This window comes from Dromaius novaehollandiae, chromosome 1 (genome assembly GCF_036370855.1).
Source record: "Dromaius novaehollandiae isolate bDroNov1 chromosome 1, bDroNov1.hap1, whole genome shotgun sequence".
In the NCBI taxonomy this organism is placed as follows: domain Eukaryota; kingdom Metazoa; phylum Chordata; class Aves; order Casuariiformes; family Dromaiidae; genus Dromaius; species Dromaius novaehollandiae.
Genome location: NC_088098.1, coordinates 180,965,706 through 180,979,442, shown reverse-complemented (window position 1 = coordinate 180,979,442; position 13,737 = coordinate 180,965,706). Strand labels below are relative to the sequence as shown.

The window sequence follows — 13,737 nt, the reverse complement described above, 5'->3', positions numbered from 1 at the left end:
AAATCTGCTCTGTGCCCAAGAGAGATTATAGAATTCAAAGTGTTCATAAAAACATCCTGAACTGAGAAAAAGAGTAAAGGTAAGCAAAAGCAGGAAAACCAAATCACATTTGGAAAAAAGAATTGATTGCAAAACTCATTCAATATAGTTTGCCTTTAAAACATATATATATGTATGTATCTAGTAAATCAGCTACCTCATAGAGATTTTTATCATCAACTAATTTGGTTAGGTTTGAGTGTTTTCTGTAATAAATGGTTTAAGAGGAACAAAGGCTGTATACAACATGGTCTTTGGCTCTTCTTTATGGAGAGAATTAACATCGAAAACAAACTACTGCTAAAATTACGCTCTCATGTTAGTCACAGCACCTTCAACAACTTTTTCATTTTGAAATGTAGCCTGTATCCTCAAGGCTGAACATTTTTGTGAATACAAATTGATTAACTTTCAACAAGAAATTGTGTGAAGTTCAGAATGTCTTCTGGCAGAGAGAGCATGGGTAGGAAAATGACTACATCTAAACTGCTAAATGTGTCTGACTGGAGAGTCATCCCTGGTCTCCAGTCAGGAGGTGCACAGTGATTTTCACCCACCCTGCCTAGGGACGTCCCCACGAAGAACAGTCTGACTAGTCCCATATGTTGTACCACTTTTCCCTGGGTCTCCTCTGGTATCACATAATGCCCCTGGGACTCTAAGACATCATCATTATTTGGAGAGGGCTTCTTTTCCCTCCTGCGTCCCCCCCTCAATTCAAAGTGCCTGGAATAATGTGAAGACTGCACTACAGCCCAGCATGGCAGTGTTTTTATGTTATGTGCTTAAGGCATGTAATACATGCCCCGGGCTTTGGCATGAGGGATCTGTATTTTTTGTAATGAGTACAGGCCTATCACAATAGGACTAGAGGACAGAAGCCAGAGCTAGAGAGTTTCAGCCACTCACTTGTCGAGAAAGGTTCCAGGACTGGATTGTTCACAGATTTGCAGGAAAGAACTAGCCTTTTTACTCCATAAAAGCTTTTGTGATCTCTTATTTCTGTTTCTAGGCAATCTGTACACACTTATGCTTGACATATAGATGTACAGACGTATGTCTTTTTCCAACAAACACAGATGCATTCACAGGAACATATTATGCAATTTAAATACATTTATTTTGCCACAAATATTAATAGATTTGGGCTATGTTCGGGCCATCTTTCCTATTATATTCTTTTGGAGCAGCTGCAATTATCAAATGCATCGATACAGGAAAGCTCTTAAACATGTAGTCAAGCTTTTAAAATATTTACAGTAAAAAATAAATATATTTTCATGGCCTAGTTCTCCATTTCTACTACCAGCAAGCATCGCTAACTCCATTGTATTATCCAGGCATAAAACTGGTGCAAAGAATCAAGCTATAAAGTCTTGATATAAAAACATAACATTACACAACACTTTCCCTAAAAGCACTCTCCACATTTACATCCATTAAAATGTAACAAAACTAAAAGTGGTTTGGTCAAGCTGACCTTTTTGTCTCCATGAAACATTTATTACCTTATTCTACTTGCAGAATATGGACATAAAAAGTTGTTCTTTGTAACTACCAGCTGCTGAAAAAAAAAAGTAACAATTTCTACCTGTTTAGAAAGCAAATTTATACTGCAGTAAAATATTCTGGATCTGCAGCATAGTATAAAACACTGACAAGAGAAAATTAATAGTTTGAATGCAAACTTTCATAAAGCAGAATCTTGACATGAATCACCTTGAATCAGGTTCAGGAAAAACACAACTAAGTAGTTTACATAATAATCCTGAAATGAAGATAGTTTGAATGGTGTGTTAATGGAAGAAAACCAGAATACTTTCAAAAACAACCTTGAAATCACATGAAGATGAGACCTAGGTGCACACTATCTTTCCTCCTTTTAGTCTCCACTCCACAGCAATTCACGTCTGCATCCAAAGCAAGGATATAATTTTAAGGGTTACTGATGCTACCCCCTTTACCTAGTAAATAGAGACTTGGGTTTTATGCTTCCTCAGACATAAGGGATTCTGTTCCATATCTTCTATTTCCCTAGAAAATATTCTACCAGAGGTTAAAGATGGGAGAAGGAAGGAAGGAAGGTAGGAAATATTTTCCTGTCCACTCTTATAACCACTCCATTGTGCAAATGAGAATAGAGGGTTCAAGAGAATAGAAAGCAAAGCAGTTTGTGCAGGCCTCTGTACTTCATGGTGAAGCATCCCTCTGACTGACAGGAGACCCCAGTTCCTAAAACAAAAATATGCTTTTTACATGTTTTACATGTTACAGAAAATAAGCACTGAAAGGAAAACCATGACTCAGAACTCACAACTGAAGACTTAATCACCAGGCTATAAAAATCTTCTTTCATTGCTGCACCCACAAACATTCTGTCATAGCTCTGTGAAACTTACATTCTTGGCTCCATAGCAGCAAATTTGGGACACAAGACAGTATTGATTTGTTTTTTAAGTTTTTTAAGAAATTACAGAATTCTAGAAGAGAAGAATTTGTATCACCTGAGAGTCATGAAAGATGTTGATTCCAGGTTGTCCAGTCAATCCTTGATTGATATTCAAGGACCGGGTTGATATTCAAGGATCGCCTCCTCCAAGCTGAAGAACAGTCCATCCCAATGAGGAGGAGGTTGAGCAAAGGGAGCAGGAGACCTGTGTGGATGAACAAGTTGCTCCTGGCAAAACTCAAACATAAGGAAGTATACCAAAGGTGGATGCAGGGACAGGTAACCTTGGAGGAATATAGGAATGTTGCCTGAGTATGAAGGGATGGGACTAGGAAGGCCAAAACACATCTGGAGCTTAATCTGGTGAGGGATGTTAAGGAAGACAAGAAGGGCTTCTTCAGTACCAAAAGAAGCAGCATACACATCATATATAGCATATACATCAGTAGCAAAAGGAAGAGTGGGGGAAATGTGGGCCTGCTGCTGAATGAGGCAGGGACCTGGGTGACAAAGGACACAAAAAAGGCAGAGATACTGAATGCCTTCTTCGACTCAGTCTCTCCTGGTAAGACTGGCCTTCAGGAATCCCAGGCCCCAGAGACCAGTGGGAAAGTCTGTAGAAAGGAAGACTTTCCCTTGGTGGAGGAATATCAGGTTAGAGATCACTTAAGCAAACTGGACAGACACAGGTCCATGGACCCTGATGGATACATGGGCACTTGTGGATACACCCACAAGTGCTGAGGGAGCTGGCTGATGTCATTGCAAGGCCACTCTCAATCGTCTTTGAAATGTCAGGGTGATCAGGAGAGGTTCCTGAGGACTGGAAGAAAGCAAATGTCACTCCAGTTGGGAGGGGATGCTCCCAGGTTCCCCCCCCCCCCCCCCGCCCCCAATCTGGTTCCAGTTACAAGAAGTTTGCATTCCTGTGCTTCACTCTCTGAAAGGGAGGATGTCAAGGATTTGAGATAAGGCCTGCTTGGTTGCCAGGACTTTGGGAAACAAAGCCTCCTCTCACCCTGAACAGTGTTAATTAGGGTGGTCTGGACTATCTCTTCTTCCTCAGGACCTTGGGAGATAACACCTACTTTCACTGCTGGGGCAGTGTTAATCATTGCGGACTGGAATTAACTCCTTCTCATCCGAGCTATGGGATCTCTCCTTGGCACCACCACCGCAAGAGTAAAGCAGTCATTCACAGTCACTCAAACTCCTTTCTTCAGTGCTGAAGAGTGCTCAAGGCAGCTAGCCTGCCCTTGGGGGTGTTCGGCTATTCCCCCCCTCACCCCATGACTGTGGGTGCGATCGTCATAACAACAACAGAGGAGAGTTGAACCCTGGAACAGCCAGGAGCTAGGGACTGCGACTGTGTGAAGAGAACTGCAACTGGCCTGGCGACTCTGCCTCCACCTTCACCTGAAGGGTGTAAATAGGTTGGCCCCGGAGGCTGTTGTTGGCTCTTCACGGGTGACAGCGGGTCTGCCAACTTGCGGATCCCCTCAGGATGGGGACGCCCTCCCGCAGTTACTTCCCTGGGATTTAGTGTACGTTGGCTGCTCAGGCAACACGTGGGTAAGATCAACTAAGTTATCAACTAAGTTTCTGTTGATAAGAATTGTTCCTTTGTATTGTTGTAACTTGTGTAGTAAATTTAGATCTTTAAAAAAAGTTGTTGAGTCATGCAGTAAATCTCCCTCCTCCCCTCCTCCCCTCCCTTGCACCACACGAAACCCTCACGGTCCGGGACTGTAAAGATAGTCAGTTGTCCCGTGACACCAGTGTTCCAAAAAGGCAAGAAGGAGGACCCAGGGAACTACCTGAGGTCAGCATCGCCTTGATTGCTAGGAGGGAGCAACAAATCCCGGATGCCATTTCCAGGAGAGGAAGACGATCAGCAGTAGTCAGCATGGATTTATGATGGGAAGATCATGCTTGAGCAGCCTGAGAGCCTCCTAAGATGAGATGACTGATCAGGGGATGAGGGGAGAACAGTGAAGGTTGTTCACCTTGACTTCAGTAAGGCTTTTGACACTGCCTGCCATAACATCCTCACAGGCAATCTGATGAGGTATGGGCTGGATGAGCAGTCAGTGAGGTGGACTGAAAACTGGCTGAGCTGTGTGGCTCAGAGGGCTGTGATTAGTGACACGAAATCCAGCTGCAGGCCAGTCAGTACGGTGTATCCCAGGGGTCGATACCGGGTCCAGAGGTGGGCAAAGAGGAGCCTCGTGAAGTTCAACAAAGGGAAGGGCAAAGCCTCGCACTGGGGGAGGAATAACCTTGTGCACCAGGACAGGCTGTGGGCAACCTGCTGGAAAGGGGCTCTGCAGAGAGGGCCCTGGAGGTCATAGTGGACAACAAACAGAGCATGAGCCACCAATGTGCCCCTGTGGCCAAGAAAGCCAGAGCTATCCTGGGCTGCAGTGGGCAGAGTGTTGCCAGCAGGTTGAGGGAGGTGATCCTTCCCACCTATTCAGCCCTGGTGAGGCCACAGCTGGAGTGATGTGTCCAACTCTGGGCTCCCCAGTAGAAGAGAGATATGGATGGAGCTGCTGGAGTGAGTCCGGTGAAGGCCCACGAAGATGGTTAAGGGACTGGAGCATGTCACGTATGAGGAAAAGCTGAGAGAGGTGGGACTCTTTAGCCTGGGGAAGAGAGGACTGATGGGTCAATCTTACCAATGCATTTAAACATCTAAAGGGAAGGTGTCAAGAGGATGAGGCCAGACTCTTTTCAGTGCTCCCCAGTGACAGGACAAAGGGCAATGGGCACACACTGAAACACAGACAATTCCATGTGAACATAAGAAAAAGCTTTTTTACTGCGAGGGTGACTGAACATTAGAACAGGTTGCCCAGAGAAGCTGTGCTGTCTCCATCCTTGGAGATATTCACAAGCTATCTGGACATGGCAACATGTTCTAGGTGATGCTGCTTGAGCAGGGGGATTGGACTAGATGATCTCCAGAGGTCCCTTCCAATCTCAACCCTTCTGTGATTTTGTGATTCTGTGATTTACTTTTATTTGTTATCTTGAAGTATAAAAACAGAGAATTTTAACAGAAAATAAAAGTAACAATTTTTAAAGACATAAAAAGGAAAGATGATTTTTAGACTACATTAACAACCTTTGTAACTCATTGCCGTAAGACATAAAGAGATCAAGAACTTAGAGTAATAATAGAAACCTCTTTTAGCCAACTAAAATGGGATCAGCCAGGCAGGAAACATGTAAAATCATTGCTGCTGAATATATTTCAACTGAGAAAGACTATTTTGATACATCTTCCCCAGCTCATTTAAGATAAATAATTGAAAGTTAGGGTCCTCCAAGGCTACAAGGTCTACTGACATGCACATTGTTTCAAAGGAATGTGTTTATAGGTTTAAATCCTAAGGCTATTTGGTCAATATTCAATTTACTGAGGTTTCTACATCTATTTTTGCAGCTATGAATACAGATGCATCTGTGTATTCAGATCCCAGGGTCTTCATATTCTATCCTTTTCTGAAGAGAGGAAACACTTTGTGTGATAGGAATTCAAGATTATTCACTGTAATTTATCTTGTACTGTAGGAAATGCTTTGCAAGACATGTTGAATTTTAGGGCTTCTAGGACTGGAGTCCATTTCCTTTGTTTGTCCTTTCCTCAAGCTTTTTATCTTTTTTCCTACTTCCCTTTCTTTTTCATCTATTTTCTCTTGCGCAGTGTCAGAAAAAACAACCGGACAATTCAGCAAAGCATAACACAGCTGAATACCTGCAGGGGGCAAGAAGGAGCAGCAGCACTGATGAGGACTTTTAGGGAGAATGTTTGAAACCGTTAGAGTTACAAAACCTGAATATTAAGTCACTACACTAAGAAACTGGAACTGATTTATCTTCAGAGCTGGAATTCTCATAAACTATTTCATAGCTCCGTAACTGCCAATATTATCTGTATCACATGGCAACAACTGTTCTTAAGCTACAACCCTTTCCTTTATTGTATGTGGTGTTTCAAACATTTCTAATCTCTGTGGAATTAGACTTTATATGCGTATTCCTCTGTAATTTTGGACATGGACCTAAAAACCTGACAGCTATGTAACCATTTTGTTAATGATGCTTTTAAGAGGGTTGGGCTAATAGTGTCTTAAGGGCTGATAAACAGCTGTGACTTCATTGCAGTCAGTGAAGAGAATTCTGAGTTATTACTCAATTTTACTTGGTTTTAATTCAGGCAAAATTGTCCAGCAAGCAAACTCAAATATATATTTCTTTTCAGGAAAAACACTTTCCTCTATTTTTTATTGAAGCCAGCAATAAATAAATAAATACTGTACAATTCAAACTGGAATTGGGCAAAATTTATGACAAAATATCTCTGCAATATCTCATAGAAATATTTATGAAAATAATATACCTTTGGATTATTTCAAATATTTAGTAAATTCATTAATGTGCTTCAAAATAAAAAGTATCTTTTTATCATTTCCCAGATAAATGTTTTCATTTTTAGGTCAAACATATCACTGTTTGTTTCATTTTCATTTTGAAATATTTGGTTTCCATTAAATTTCAGTAGTTTTTAAAATTGTTATTTTGATATTTTTGCAATGATATATTTTTATTTAAATCTTTCAAAGGTTACTTATAAATTCATAAAAACATAATGATAGAAAGTAAAGTCCATTTTTACGTCCCAAGAACATTATAATATAAAATTAGTTACTTTTAGTAGGAATACTTAGTCACACAGCAATCCTGGGGACCATCAATTTGGTGAGAACTTTTGATTAGTAGTAACTTTAAAAAGGCAGGGCTTTCCTACTGTTGGCTATGAATGGTGCATAAATAAGAGAGTGAGCAATAGGTGCGGTGAGCACAACAGCTTGGTAAGCACCCAAAAAAAGGGGAGTTCAGCCAGGACTATTGCATGATTCAGCCTTAGCAATTCCAAAGCTATTTCTGATAGACATCTCAACTCTGGGAGCATACTCAAGATCATCCATGATCAAAAGTAAAGACATCATGAGATTTACTCTGTGTTTATATGAAAACAGATGGCCTAAGTATGTGGACAAAAGCAATCTGCATTTCATCCATGTATTTCCAGCTTTCTTTTCCTATGATACAGTCCTTGTCAAAACTGGTTTTAAGATGCTGCTTCTTTGATAATTTATTTTCTCAATTAAGTTGACAAAGTCATTTATTATTTTTGTTGATTTTCTTTTTATTTTGTAAAGCACAGCCAGATTAAGCTAATTCATAGTAATATACTGTCCTTTTCTTCACTTACAGGCTTGAAGCGGGAACTGGATGTAATGTGACTGGACTGTAATATCTGTACTGTTTTATGCTCCTGTGCTTAATGCAGCTCTTGGCTTATATGATTCCTTTCAAAAGTCTGTGGCAGTTTGACTTTGAATCTGTCTGAGAAGTCATATTTATTTTCACTCCAGCAATCTGCCATAACATTTTGTGTATGTTTCTGTTCCTCCGAATACTCAGCTTTTGTTTTGCTCCCCCTAAGAAGAAGGGCTTTGGAAACAACTGGCAGTGTGCGGTCCTGAAATTCAAATGTTCCAGCTCAGGATATTTAAGCTACTTTTATTTCAGCATATTCTCTTTTAGGCTTAGAGCTATTGCCCAGATCTCAACATAAGCTGTATCAGTCAGTGAGTTCCGTTTTCAGGAGATAAAAATTAAAAACAAACAGACCAGTAGCAGAAGGGGAGAAATGTAAATTTTCAGTTTCCTCTATCACTTTTACTGTTGGTTTTACATTACTGTACTGAGGTAGGACTATTATTTGAATATAATAATCTTGAAGTTTAAAAGAAAAACTCTTAAGGATTGCTTTGCTGGATTTTTTAAGATCAGAAAGCTGAGGAGAGGGAAATTGGAATGTTAATGGAAAAGCAGAGAAGCAGTGGCAAGCACTGAGACTTTTTGTAATGGTTTTGAAGATTCTTGTTGCTTATACATGATTTTTTCTTAAGCAGCTAAGATAGACAACTTCATTCATCACCGTGCAGGCATGTAATGGCAGTTATGGGGAAGGAAATACTCTCTATTCTGTTCTACCATGCTGTCTGCCCTAGGGATACAGTCTGTTTCTTCTGTCTTTTTCTTACTGTTTACTCTTTTTTTTTTTCTAGTTAGAGCTAGAGCAGTAAATATTTCATTCACAGGTGGTCTTACACTGAGTCTATGCGAGTGTCAATATTTCTGTATGGTTAAATACATAATTTTCAAGTAGACATTTTTTAAATGGGCCATTTATATTAATCTTTTATCAATTAATCATGGTTACTGATATTAGTGAGAATGATTTCCACTAATGAAGTGAGTCTGTTTTTGTGTGTTTCAGGATCATCTTAACTCTCTTTTCAACAACAGCATGGTGAACCTCCAATAGCAGAAGTGTTGTTTGGTGCCGTAGTCTAAGGAAGACCTCACCTCTTGGAAAATTCTTTTTGGATAAGTATCTGAACATTTCTGTTACAAAAATAAAAGGAAAATATGAATAATTCAGATATGTAATTAATCAGTGCCGGTTTCAGCATGGTTCATTTTGAAGGCTCAGTCCTTTTTTCAACTAAATTCTGGAGCTATTAGCATGAGTGGGAGTGTGACCCTAATTTCCCAAGTCTCTTTCATTTGTTTTATGAAGGAATGTGTATGTGGGTGGAACTAGCTGATGACGACAACTTGGAAATGTTATCAGTCATCTGATCCTTCAAGTGCACAGTCAGGAAACCAAGAGAAAAGAAATATTCTCAAGTTTCAGTGAACATGAAGAACAGTTTAATATGACCCATGACATTGAAATAAAGGGGTGAGATGATATAAAATATGCTTTCCCCATGCTGCAATGGTAGTCCTTATCAATCCACTTAAAGATTAGTCATTTCACATTAGAGTGAGAGAAGTTTTAATTTCCTTCTCACTGTACTCCTGGACTTGTATCAACAAAGACAAATATAGTGTGCAATTTAAACTATATATTGCTTTTCCTCCACATACCATACTTAAAGTTAACATAAAATAAAGCAAAAATCCAAACAACAAAATATTCAGGCAAAAATCTAGTGAAGCAGGAATAAAGGGTAAGCTATCTCACAAAGCATTTAAAAGCTGTGTGCATCAATACCTTTTTTTTGCTTTTTTTTGGAAACCTGGGAATTTACATTTTGATTTTATGTATTCTATGTATTTTAAAGAAAAGGAGACATAGCAAAGTTGAATGTGCCATTTAAAAAATGGACTAAAAAATACATTTAATCTCTGTGATTAAAATGCATGAACTCCCTTATGATTAAATCATTCACAGTAATAGCTAAATTCAACTTCTAATTACATTAACCACTTGCTTCAGACTCTGGGTTTGTAGTTTTTTCTCACTTGTTTCTTTGAAAATGAGTTCTCAGGAAAAAAAAGTAATTAATAGGTAGTTTGTTTCAAGAGTCTTTGGCTCCACCTTGTGTCCACTGTGTTTTCCTAAAAATTAGGAAAGAATTAATCATTTAGAAAAAAAAATATGGAATGAAATTTCATGCTTTAACTTAGAGGGAAGTTTTACCATTGTACCATCTGTAGTGCTGGATTTGACCTTATCTGCCTTTAAAGAATGATGAAGCTCAGAAACTCTAGTATTTTCTATTTCTGAATAAATACAAAATTCAAAATATTATAACATTTCAAATGGAGAGACCTGTGATGAACTGCTTAGAAATTCTTTTTTTCCCCTCTCTCTCTACTTGTAAAGAGATTATTTACTGGAATGAGTCTTTAATTTATATAAGTGAATTCTGTATTTGTACTGGGTTTTTACATTAATATATGAAAAGTAACAGATGGCACAAATAGCAATTCATTTTGCTCATATGCTATAGATTCTGCCTAAACTATGAAAACATTACCAGATTTTTGCAGAGACTGTTTCAGATTCAGCTAGGTCAGATTTGAAGATATGGTTATGAAATCTAACCTCTCTCTTTCAGGTTCTAGTGTACTAACACAGTTTTCTCCACAAAGGAAACACTTCCCTACATATTGCTTCATTTCTGTTATAAGGCAAGGAAAAGCTGTAATCAGTTGTACTTGCATTAGTGTTTCTGTTGGTATGAAGAGATGCTCAAGACATCTCTCCAGCTATGGTATGGTGCAGCAGAACAAGAATCTGATGTTGTTTGTAGTGATAGGCCTAGAATATCTAGTAGAAGAAGACAGAATTCATTTGGACCTTAGTCAGGGAAAAAAAAAATCTTTCTCAAGGGCTTTCCATCATGCCAAATACTTAAGGGCATATGGGATCCTGTGAAGGAGGTGTATCTGGCCTTAAAGTTACATAGATGACTTTTAGCTGACATTACCTGTGTAATTTCCATTCCTGTATCTTCCCTTCGTAATACATTTCTGCTCCTCTTTAGATTTATGCTAGTAGTAATGGATTGTGGTGCTGAGTCAAGTGATGCACAAAGAATGGGAACTTTCTTTCTTGACTTATTAACCTTTCATAGGGTCATCTACCCTAAAATCAATCATGGTTTCCCTCTTTCCTTCTAGGTACCCACAGTGATAAAGAGATCTTTTTTCCCCCATTTGGGAGTCAGTGTTGAGCTTTGCCACCTCAGATATGGACCTGATATTGTGGTGCACATCCGATCATCCAGACAGCTTCACTGCACAAGAGATAACCACTGAGAATTTGGGTCTTCCGGCAGCTTCTCTCACCTACTTGTCAGAGGCTGATCTTCGGAGCCTTACTATATGAAATATGTCTCATAGCCAGCAGACACCAGAGGAATCAGGAGCATCTCAGTTTATAACCACATACAAGAAAGGGATTTTTTTTGTTAGATTTCACACTAGAAAGACAAGGCATATCTTCATGATAAGCAATATCACCTCTCTGATTTCTCAGTTTTGGCTATAATTAATTCCATTCTTTGCTGTGTCTGTTCATCTCCTTCCATTCACTCATACTTTTTTCTTCTATTTGTTCTAGGACATTGTTTAAATCTCTTTTTTTTTTTTTGTCTTTTTTTATTCTTCCTCTCTCAAACTGCTTTTTGTGGGAAATCTTTCTTTAACAAGAGATGGGACCAAGACTCAATGCTAACTCTTCTTAACTCAGTAAAATTTTAGACAGGAGATTTAGAGTTATGGTTTGGATTCAGATCTACTTATCTCATCCATCTGTTTTTCTTCTGGTATTTTGATGTGTGGATATTGGTCTACATTACTGAAGGGAAGAATATGCCAGTCTGAACTTTGATCAGCCAGAGTCTGCCAGGATTTTTAATGGCAAGATAACACAGAGGGTTTTTACTTTTTATTTATTTTGTTCTGGTTTTTTTGTTTTGTGGGGTTGTTGTTTTTGGTTGGTAAAAAGTGTGGTAAGACATTGACTTCCCTTTTATTCTGCGGCTGAGTCCAGAACTGAATCTAGGTTATTTTTTTCTAAATCAAAGCAGTGCTCTGAAATTATTATGTGAAATACCATGTATTCTTCAGTTGAGGCAGATACTTCTCTTAGAGATGACGCATATGGAGATATTGAAAACAGCTGCATAGTACAGGGTCCTACAAAGCAGCTACAAAATGAGGCTTAACCAGAGATAAAAAACAGGAGAATGTTCTGAGTGAAGAAAGGAAAGGAGGAAAACTCTGTTCTCGTTTTGCCATTTTTCATCCAAATTATACACCTTTATTTCCCTAGATCTTTTCCTTTCTTGTCCCCGGGATTGTAAGAGCTATTGTCTTCTCTGAAGCAGAGGAAAGCGAAAGAACAAAGATAATCATTATGAAGTCCAGAACACAGGAGCTCATTACTGACATCAATGCTCTCTGTTACTTCTATTCAGACAGGAGTAATTTCCTGATACACAAGCCACAGATTGAATGCTGATCACCATGGCAGCTAGAGAGAGACCTCTGTAAGAATAAATCAGTGTGGTGTATAGATTTTAAAAACCTTCAGGGGCTCATATGTTTAATATTGCTGTTTTAGGGCCAGCAGAATTTGTCCTACTGGTTCATTTGCTTTATTTCTTCTCTAGTCATACACAACTTCATAAAAATATTCAGAATGGCTTTCAGTCATAAGAAAGTAAGTCATAATATGTCTGGAAAGGTATTTTTAGCTTAATTTTATTAACAGTTGATTACTCCTGCAAGGTACTTTAGCAAAGAGATGGGAATGACTTCAGCACGACAGTGAGTGCCACAGTTTTTCACAGCCACACTGAGAAAACTAAGTGTCTGCGCATCCTGCCTACAAGAAACACTCACACCACTTGGTGCAACAATTACCATGTCCATCACTTTAGCATATAATAGGGAATAATTAGAATATGCAGTCCTCTCTGTTAAGTAACTCTACTGTTGACAGGATGCATAGCTCTGCTTTTCCTGTGCTTGAATTCTCAACTATTGGATGACTGCCCATGTCAAAGAGAGAACAATGCATGATCCAAGGCTTCTATGTGTATGGTTGTCGTAAGAGCATGAAAGTAGCAATCAAAGTCAAGTCTGAGGCTGTAAATGGTCACAGTGGACTATGGAGAGATTCAGGAAGGAGTGGAAAGAACTCAAAACTAGATAGAGCAAAGACAAAAGGCCATAAAAGGTGATGGGCTATGTCACTAAAGAAGAAAACAGTAGTCAGTCTGGAAGGAAGCTTGGGCAGTCTAGATAAGGTAACATTGGACATATAATCTGGACAACATATTGATAAATTACCAGAGAGGAAACCCACATGCTTCTCACCTTAGCTGTTTATCTTTTGAGTTTGCACTTCTGAAATCAGAATAAGCTTTGTATCTAGATTGTCCTTTGTATTGTCTTTTCTGTATAACAGTTGCAAAAGCCTACAGCAAATATCCATAGCTATTCTGGTTGTTCCTTTGCACAGAATATTTCCCATTCTGAAAATCTAGAGGTATCTCTTTTGTTATCTGGAGAAGAGGCTCCAATTGTGAGCTACACAGACACAGATATAGTTATATAAGGGCAGGCCCAATGGGAATAAGTGCTATAATACATAGCAATCTAGTCACAATTTTTGAGCGTAGATGAAACTAAAAACATCTTGTTTGTTTTAGCTGATTAACTGTACTTCTTTATCAAATTGATGTTTGCTCTTTTTAAAAGTTCATTCTCTTATATGTCTCATTACTATGTTTCAGATTGCTACATATTACTATGTTTATTACTGTTTCAGGTTAGGCTACTGTTATTGTTATTATTATTTTAATTAA

General features: G+C 38.7%; 1 long non-coding RNA gene across 1 annotated transcript in view; it reads left to right on the top strand.

Annotated features, from left to right (window-relative positions):
* The window catches only part of LOC112987958 (uncharacterized), a 40,981-nt gene extending 32,034 nt beyond the window's left edge, over nucleotides 1–8,947 (top strand). Inside the window, exon 7 of the long non-coding RNA XR_003260426.2 lies at nucleotides 8,844–8,947. This is a non-coding gene — a long non-coding RNA (uncharacterized LOC112987958). The remainder of the gene's footprint in view (nucleotides 1–8,843) is intronic.
* Nucleotides 8,948–13,737: the final 4,790 nt, after the last annotated feature.